This window comes from Contarinia nasturtii, unplaced genomic scaffold (assembly GCF_009176525.2).
Source record: "Contarinia nasturtii isolate CC-2019 unplaced genomic scaffold, AAFC_CNas_1.1 Cnas_scaffold_129, whole genome shotgun sequence".
In the NCBI taxonomy this organism is placed as follows: domain Eukaryota; kingdom Metazoa; phylum Arthropoda; class Insecta; order Diptera; family Cecidomyiidae; genus Contarinia; species Contarinia nasturtii.
In genome coordinates, this window is record NW_022197486.1 from 11,888,858 (window position 1) to 11,897,750 (window position 8,893).

The window sequence follows — 8,893 nt, forward strand, 5'->3', positions numbered from 1 at the left end:
CAACTAGCTAAATATACTATTTTCAAATTTGTAATCATGTTGGAATTGTTCAAAATAAAATAAAGCAAAATTTATTAATGTGTTGATGTAAATGCCATGTGTGTTTATTTCAAAATAATCATTTTGTCAATTTATACAATATGTATTTATTAATACATTGCAATATGTAAAAAAACGTGGAATGAGTAAAAATGCCATAACTTCTTCAAATCTATTGAACTATAAATTCCATTTCCGTAATTGGCTCTTGTCGTCGAAGCAAACGAGAAAAACTTTTTCCTAGGGCGGAAGACACAAACGATTACAACCACTATATAAACGTTAGTCCGTCATTTGATTGTCGAATTATTTAATAATTAATATTTCATTTATTATTATCGACATTGGATTATAACATTTTGTCAAAAATATTATTTAATTATATTAGTTAACAAAAATATTTAGTTGAAGTTTGCAAATAGATTATTAACATTTAATATAATTACTCTGTAGGTTCAATGCTTTAATGAAATTCTGCACTACCGACTATTTCAATCCATTTACTAAATTTTCTATTCCATTGCAATTTTCAATTCAAAAGTCTAAAGCTACGTAGGAGGACGTACGTCCATGTGTCTTTCCCCTAGAAATTTTCGCTATTCTATTACATTTTCTTTGTCTCTATGAGTAAAAATCGTTCACTTCTTTTCAACTATTTATTATTTATGTCGTTTTAAAAGATTTATTCGTATTTTTATTGGTTTAGAACAAAGCCAAGTGCTGATTCGGAATATAAAACCGAAATGCGAAATGTAAGTGTCTCTTGAACATGTCGCGATGACAACCACCCATTCAATCATTAGTTAAATGGGTATTTTCCTTTGAAGCGCAGTATCCAATTAAAAAAAAGCGTTATGATCGCCGATGAAAAACGCTTGGAAAATCTTATTGTCGAATATTTGTACAAAGCATAAATGCTTATATGAATTTGAAACTCACATTATCTCTTGAGTGGATAATTAATTTAAAAAGAGCTTAAACTCATTGAATATTGTACTTCGTTCAAACTGTTGTTGCATTGAATATTCATGTCATGTCGTTGTTCAACTTTCATAAAACGAATCTGATTTTAACGGGGAAAAAAATAAATTTTTCAACTCAAATACTTGTATTATATTACACCGAATTGACGGTGCTGTTATCTACTTTTGAAATAATTCAGTTTCAAATGGCAACGTTATGCAAACTGAATGGAAAATGGATAGTCCAAGAGAGAAAGTAATACCAAAAATGTTGTTGCATGTCAACAAATTTATTTTCAATTTTTAATATCGAATTTATGTGTGCAATCGTCATGATAAAATTCGATGTGTCAACAGTTGACAACAACATGACGGTTTCATGATGGAAGCTTTAATGTTACAAAAAAAATCCACACGGCAAAAATGGACAGAGCACAATCAATTTTTAATTTCGCCAAACAGCATGGAAAACAGAGTAAAATGCCATAACTTCCTGAGAAATGCTGAACGTAAATTCCATTTCCGTAATTGGTTCTTGTCGTCAAGAACGATTCGACAATATTCGTTTTTCTCTTTCTCTCTCTGCTTCACTCGGCTCTCTTGCATTTTTACTCTCTTTCTGCTTAAATTGAAAAACGATGCACATGTTCGTAAAATATTTAGTTATATTTTTGTTGATTCGGTGCAGTTTTGTTTTCTTCCCTTTTTCTTCTTCTTCTTCTGTGTACGTATACTTGAACATTAAACTCTTTTTTTTCTCCGTGATAAGCAGCTCATCGTTGAGTCTTGCTAACAACGATGTGATAAAATGTGTATTCCCGATATATTGTTACACGGTGCTTGAAGATGATGGCGACAACGGAGGATTGCTACCGCACATACAAATGCATTGTGCATGATCAAGTGGTGTATGTATTACGATGCATTCAAATGCATCGCATGGAGAGAAAAAAATGCGGTAATAGAAAATAACGCACCACCAGAATGTTAGAAAACTTCGGTAAACATTCTAGCTATTCTCTGTCAACCTCACAGGCATACACACACTAATACCCGAAGCATTCGTGTTTTTGTTTGGAGCGCACTAACCATTGCTACTGACACACTTTACCCGCTCAAATAGCACTCAACAAATTCAAGAACACAAAGTTAATCGTAAGGAGACGAAAAAATGGATTGAATAGATACAAACAGAGATCGAAACACTGAAACGCTTTTCGCCCAAATAAACAGTGAGAAATATACAAATATATGCCGACAACGCGGTGCTTAAACATAACTGACAATTTTTTTTTGCTACATATTCAAAAAGCATGCACATCCCAACCGGATAAAAGAGAGAGAGATTATTCAAATCCGTTTTCGTGACTGTTTGATAGTACAAATGTTTTTCGCTTGCTCACATCGGTGCACCAACTGATTCGATTGCATATCGTAGCCGCAGGTAGTCTCTGCAAACACTATGCTTGCTAAATATCGGATCAAACCAAAGATGGTTGCTTGATACGAATGGATAGAGATTCGGTTTTGACCGGATTGGTACAAAAATCTATCGAAAATCTGATGGAGAAATTCAAATAACAAACATCAAGACATACTCAAGCTCATTCAATGCGCTTGTTTTACTTTGAACATTGCAAGCAAAGTGGTCCCTCAGGGAGTCAACCCGTGCCGCATAGTTACTTTGCTCATTTCACAGTTCCATAACAAAGCAGATAGCATACACAACATGAATTTTGCCATTATTATTGCTTTGTGATGAATCTACCATCGTATAATAATATTTCAATTAGACAAAGGCAACACACAGAGACACCCATCAGCCATCTTCAGCTTTGCGTGTGTACCTTTGCTTCTTCTTAAACAAGAAACCCTATTGTTTTTGTCATTTTTTATATGCTCCTTTTGATATTTTCAATATAGCAACGAAGACAACGACACTTCCATTTAGTATTTCATTTAAGTGCCAAAAGGCAACCGTTGCTTAAGAAAGCAGTTGCCAAACTTTCACGAATAATATCTTAACTAGACGTAATCAACACATTTTTTTATTTCGACACATCGACTTTTTGTCCAACCATAAGACATTTAATAAATGGGTGACCAATTCTTTTAATTTGTTTTGGAGTTGAATCAAAAATCCCTTATTACAATGAAGTTATGGAATCTTTTGATTTTCTAGGGATTTTTCGGAAAAAGTGAAGACCTTTTGCGAGACCAAATTACCCCATTTAAATTTAAAAGAAAATGAAATTGTTTGTCAATTAAAAACATTTTGAAATTGCACTTTTTTCACACATCATTGCTAGTTTGTGTCTACCCCCTAGTTTTTTTTCTTTTATAAAAACAGTGTTTTTAAAACACTAATTGTTGCAGATAATGAACCAAATTAGTATCTTCAAAAGAAGCTACTTAACCTTGCCATGGAAACTGATATACAAACATTTCAAACATTTTGCGTATAAAATTCAGTGATTTATTGACTTTGTTTCAGTTCGTGTTCTACACCTATCTTAAATTAATTTCTTTGAGCAATTGAATTAATTCAATTTAAACATCCAAAATGTTACTCAAGAAATTATTCGCAAAGATTGAATCATTTAAGCAGGAATACTTGGATCGAAGCCCACTTGGGAAATGGCTTTTTGTTCGAAACGCTGGAATATTTGTTTTAAAGTCAACTGGCGTCCCCATTATTGATCCAAATTTTAAAGTTTATTGGTATTCTTATGCGGCTGCAGCTGTTATTATTGATCTGACAATTTCATTGATTTACACCTTCTGGTATAATCCAGCAAAAGGATTATTAAATATTCCGCTATATGTTGGTGTACTCATTCCGGTAAGTTCGAACAGAATCTGAAAAAAAATACATTCAACCAAACTAACTGATTTGATATATCTAATGAAAATAAAGTCTATTGTTCCCTATTCTTTGATACTGTATCGTGGAAAAATATATCAAAGCTTAGCTTTCTTTGCTGAAGATAAAATTTATACGGATTTTCAAAATTCCACTCCAAGTTATATTAAAGTATGTGATCAAAGTGCAATCAAACTACTGTGAGATACGCTAATAACACTGGTAATTATTGTTGGATCATTGAATGTATATATGGGGGGATGTGTATTCGAAATTACGCTTCAACATGAAATGCAATTGCCAATGCCTGTTCTACTTCCATTCACCGATGATGAAACACAAAGTGGATTTTTATTAAATCTTATTAATCAAGTCTTTGCGTCTTTGGTTGGTTTTTCTGGAAATATTGGAGTAGAAATTATAACATGCATGTTTAAGAATAATTTCTGGGCATGCACCGTTGCAATATGCCATTCAGTTGACGAATTTTCTGAAGAGATCAAAAGTTTGGGAGTGAATAGGGAGACAGACTTGAAATTTCGAAATATTTTAGTTCAAGTGCAAGATCTTGATCGGTAAGAATTTTTCTTTGATTTAAAACACGAAATTTTGTTTTATTATAAGTACTATGTAACTATGATATTGAAAGCGTTCGTTTATTTAGTCAAAATCAACTTTTATAAAATATTTAAACTAGTTTAAAGAGACCCGCGCTCAGCGACAGAATATTTACACTGTCCCTTGTATACAAAAACATTGTTTATAATAGGCTAGGTCGACATTTATGTTATGGTCTATATCGAAATCGAACCAATTGTCGTTAATTTTTATTTAATTTTTAGGTTTCTGTTTTGACTAATTAATTTTTTTATGTAAATAATCAACTTACAATGCATTGTAGTTTCACCCTTCAACTGTCTAAATTTTATTACTGGAAATTTTTCATCCAACCAATTGTTTGCAATTTTTCAACGGCGTTCGCTCTATTTTTATATTTTTTTGTAAGTTAATACAATCACATTACTATCAAAATAATTGTATAATAATCATTTACAATGGATTTTCTTCATATTAAATAGGTTGAATGGGCACCTGCTCTTGGTGCTGCATTTCTTATCTATTCACAAATGTTTATACTTTGTGATATTGGAAATGAAGTCACTATTGCTGTAATACTATTTTTTCGAGAGAGTGTTTTTCGCTGGGTGCGCATCGCTTGCTGTCTCACAACTCAACAACAAGCACAACTCACGTATTTGCAATGTTTGGTATTCTCTCTGAATGCGGACTTTCACTAGGCACTTCTGTGCAGCTATGAGTAAATGCATTGTATATGTTGACATAAGATCGAAGAGATTCGTACAGAAGACAATATAAAATAATATGCAAATTCTAGGCACATCCGTTTTTTGTCTTGTATTAAAATTTGTTGCTTATGTTTGTGTGTGTGTGACTGTGAGCTGGGCAGCAAAAAATACTCTTTGATTTTTTTTTATTCTCATCAACAGATTGGATTAAACATTTTCAATTTCTTCTAGAACGAACACTTGTTACGAAAATTCTACGGCATGTCTTGGTATATGATGTCGCTGAAAAACCAAATATTTTATGGTCATCTCCTTAATCGTTTGCAAAATGGTGCTGTTCTCAGCATTGGCCCATTTGGCGTGCTAAGCTTTCAAACATTCTCAGATGTAAATAATTATTTTATCCCACGAAACCTAAAACGTTTCTCAATGTACATTATTTTCTAGATGTCAAAGAGAATTTACAGCGTTGTGATGGCATTGGCAAGTATGATGGGTTAATTTTAATTTTAAAATCAATTTACGTTTGAAAAGGTTTTCCAATTTGTACAGATCAAATAGAATTTTACATTGAGTCAGCGATTATTATTTTTAATTGCTTCGTTTTGCAAAGGGCCTGTTTAATGTTCATTTTAAATTCGATTCAGTTTGAATATTTCTTTAAAGTTTATATACAGTGCCGTCAGAAAGTTTGAGACCAAGCAAAAAAATGTCATACAATTTCATACAAATTGACGATTTTTTGGAGCAATATTTAATATATTTCAGAGAGAGCTAGACTCATAATTTTTTGCAGACTTATTGTTCTATTTACGGAGAGTAAACTAGTGAAGTTTTACCAAAAAATATCTACGCGTTTAAAAAATATCCGATGTTTGAACTTTCAAGTGTGGAAAAGGATTATTTTTCATACAAAATGTAAATCCGTAAATAAAATAATAAGTGTACAAAAAATTATGGGTCTAGCTATTTCCGAAATATATTAAATATTGCTCCAAAAAATCGTCAATTTGTATGAAATTGTATGAAAAAAATGAGCTTGGTCTCAAATTTTCTGACGGCACTGTACCAATTTTTGTATGAGCCGTATACATATGATTTAAGTGATACCTATCAAGTATTGTACACTTTGCCAGTAGTATGCGAGATCGGGTTTCTAGGGGGCTAATTTTCAAGACTTCATTTTATTTAATACAAACTTCTGGGCAAAATCGACGACCAAAAACGAAGATTATGCCACCCGGATAATGTTTATTTCGATAAGTATTTTTCATTGTTTTCTCAATTGTTTACTTTTTCTGTTTACTTTTTAATAAACATTTTCCGATTTTTATGAGTATTTCATTGGTTTTTGGTGCAAAAATTTTAATCATAGATTAAATTAAAATCTGATATCACAAAGTTATTGATATAAATAAATACCCAATATTTACAATTATTTCTTTATTTTATATCGTGCAACATTGCATACTTTCGAAATAAATCAATTATAAAATCAAGACATCTTTTTGAACGCTTGAACGCGCGAACATGCAATTATTCACATCAACACAGCTAATAATAATTATCCTGGCGATATTATGGATTTTAATGGATTTAATAAATACGTAAAAAAGTGATCGATTATAATGCGAAAAATATGTCTAAAACGAACAATAAAAACAAAGAGATGGAAAAAAGGTTTTTCAGACATTTTTTTTTTAAATCAATGTTTTTTGTGCATGTATTTATTGAGAGAAGTATGAAAAATGGATTGTTTGAAAAGGATGTTATGATGATGAATAAAGTTTATACAATCAAACTGAGTCAATGGTCTTTACCTCATTAAAAGTTAACATTGAAGAGGCACACAAAACTTTGGCACCCATCGTATGGTTTTGCACCGCAACAAAAAGGAATGCATACAGAGAGATGAGGGAGGGGGAGAGAAATGGAACAAGCAAAAAAGTGAAAAAACATGATTTAACATTACACGGTTATTAGTTGACTTTTGATATAATATACACGGTTATATGATGTGAATCGATTACAGCGAAGACGTCATCAGCATCATCGGGTGCTTTAACCTACTTGAGGACGTTTTGCAAAGACTTGTGCGAATGATACACATCACAAAATCAAGCGACACACTTAGTCACACAGCGAAGTTCATTCAAATAATTCTCTGATAATGATAATCGTGTCGTATCACGTCTTCGTCTCTCACAAGCACACACACACATATATATACTGTTCTTGAATGAAAAGCTTTCGTAAGTTGCGAGGGATGCACATTATATGTGTATGCAATATGCATATTCGCAGGCAAATTGTCGATGAGTTGAATAGAATAAGAATATAGCGAACAAACTGCTGCGTAACAACTACTTGTTTCTTTTTTTCATGTCTAATTCGTCAAAATGTGTACTTTCAATGTATAGTTTTTCTGTCCAGTGGAGCGGTTTGAGTGTTGCACAAAAGAACGAATTTGAGAAAAAAAGTGTTGAGGCAGAAGAAAAAAACATGCTCTAAGAAAGATAGATATGACAAATAAAACGATTAATTTTTTTTAAAAATCGTCCAAATTTGGCGAGACAAATTCATCGCATGCACAACATCATGACGTGGTTCGTGTAAAGAAAAATTGGAACGATTATGTTATGTATTTGGTTAACGGTGTTCGTGTCAATGTTGTAAAATCATTGGCCATTTTAAATGGCATGAATGATATCGCTCGTGTTTTGTGTGCGCCCCAATGGTATAAAGAAACCACAGAATAGCATCCTTTTCGTAGCACCAACAGCAACATTAATACCACCATCACCATCTACATCATCATAAAAAATACACATATACCACACAAATACATAGTGCGACTATATGTATGAGTTGTGTCTCTATTTTTAGAAGTTTGACCCAATTTACAAAGGTCTCGGTTTGTGTTGACATGTGCATTACACTTTGTACACCAGACGCATTTGAAAATTCAAACATAAAGTGGGTGTGTTGCATTTGGGGATTCACAATGCAAGTGAGACACACATACACACAGAGAGATGAAGAGGGAGAGAGAGAGAGAGAGAAAAACACAGCAAACAAGCTTCGAGCGAGATATGTAGCCACACTGAACCCAAATCTCATAAATGTTCTTTAGCACAAATAAAGCAGAGTATGTTGCTAAGTGAAACAAAATAAGAGTGAATTCCAAATCAAAGATTAACACCAAACGATGCTCAAAGGTGTTTTTGGTGATTACCAGCAGCAATATGCGCGATGTTTTTACATTTCATCATGCACACCTTAAAATCTTCAATGTATTATCGTGTACGCGTTCAACACAAGCATATAAACATTTTCTCGGTTGCGCGCGAAAAAGAAAGGTACACACATAATCCAAAATAAATAATTCCAAGAGCCAGCCGCAGAATTGATGATGATGATGATATTTCATTCAACTCTGGCTCAAGGATTTCAAAAGCGTCGCATCCATCGTCTAGACGGTGTTTGGCCTATCGGCTATTGGGATATATTATCGTCAATGTACAAACAAACACATTCTCTGCAAGAGACAGAGACAAAAATTGTGTTGAATTTGTAATTTTAACAGACAGAAAATGCACAATGGTCATCGACACGGCTTTGCTTTTAATGCCCATCATCGTCGTCGTCTTCTGTTGTTGTTTGTCCACCAATTTGATGTTCTATCATAGTGTTCGTTGATATTGCTCTGTTTCGCACACTAT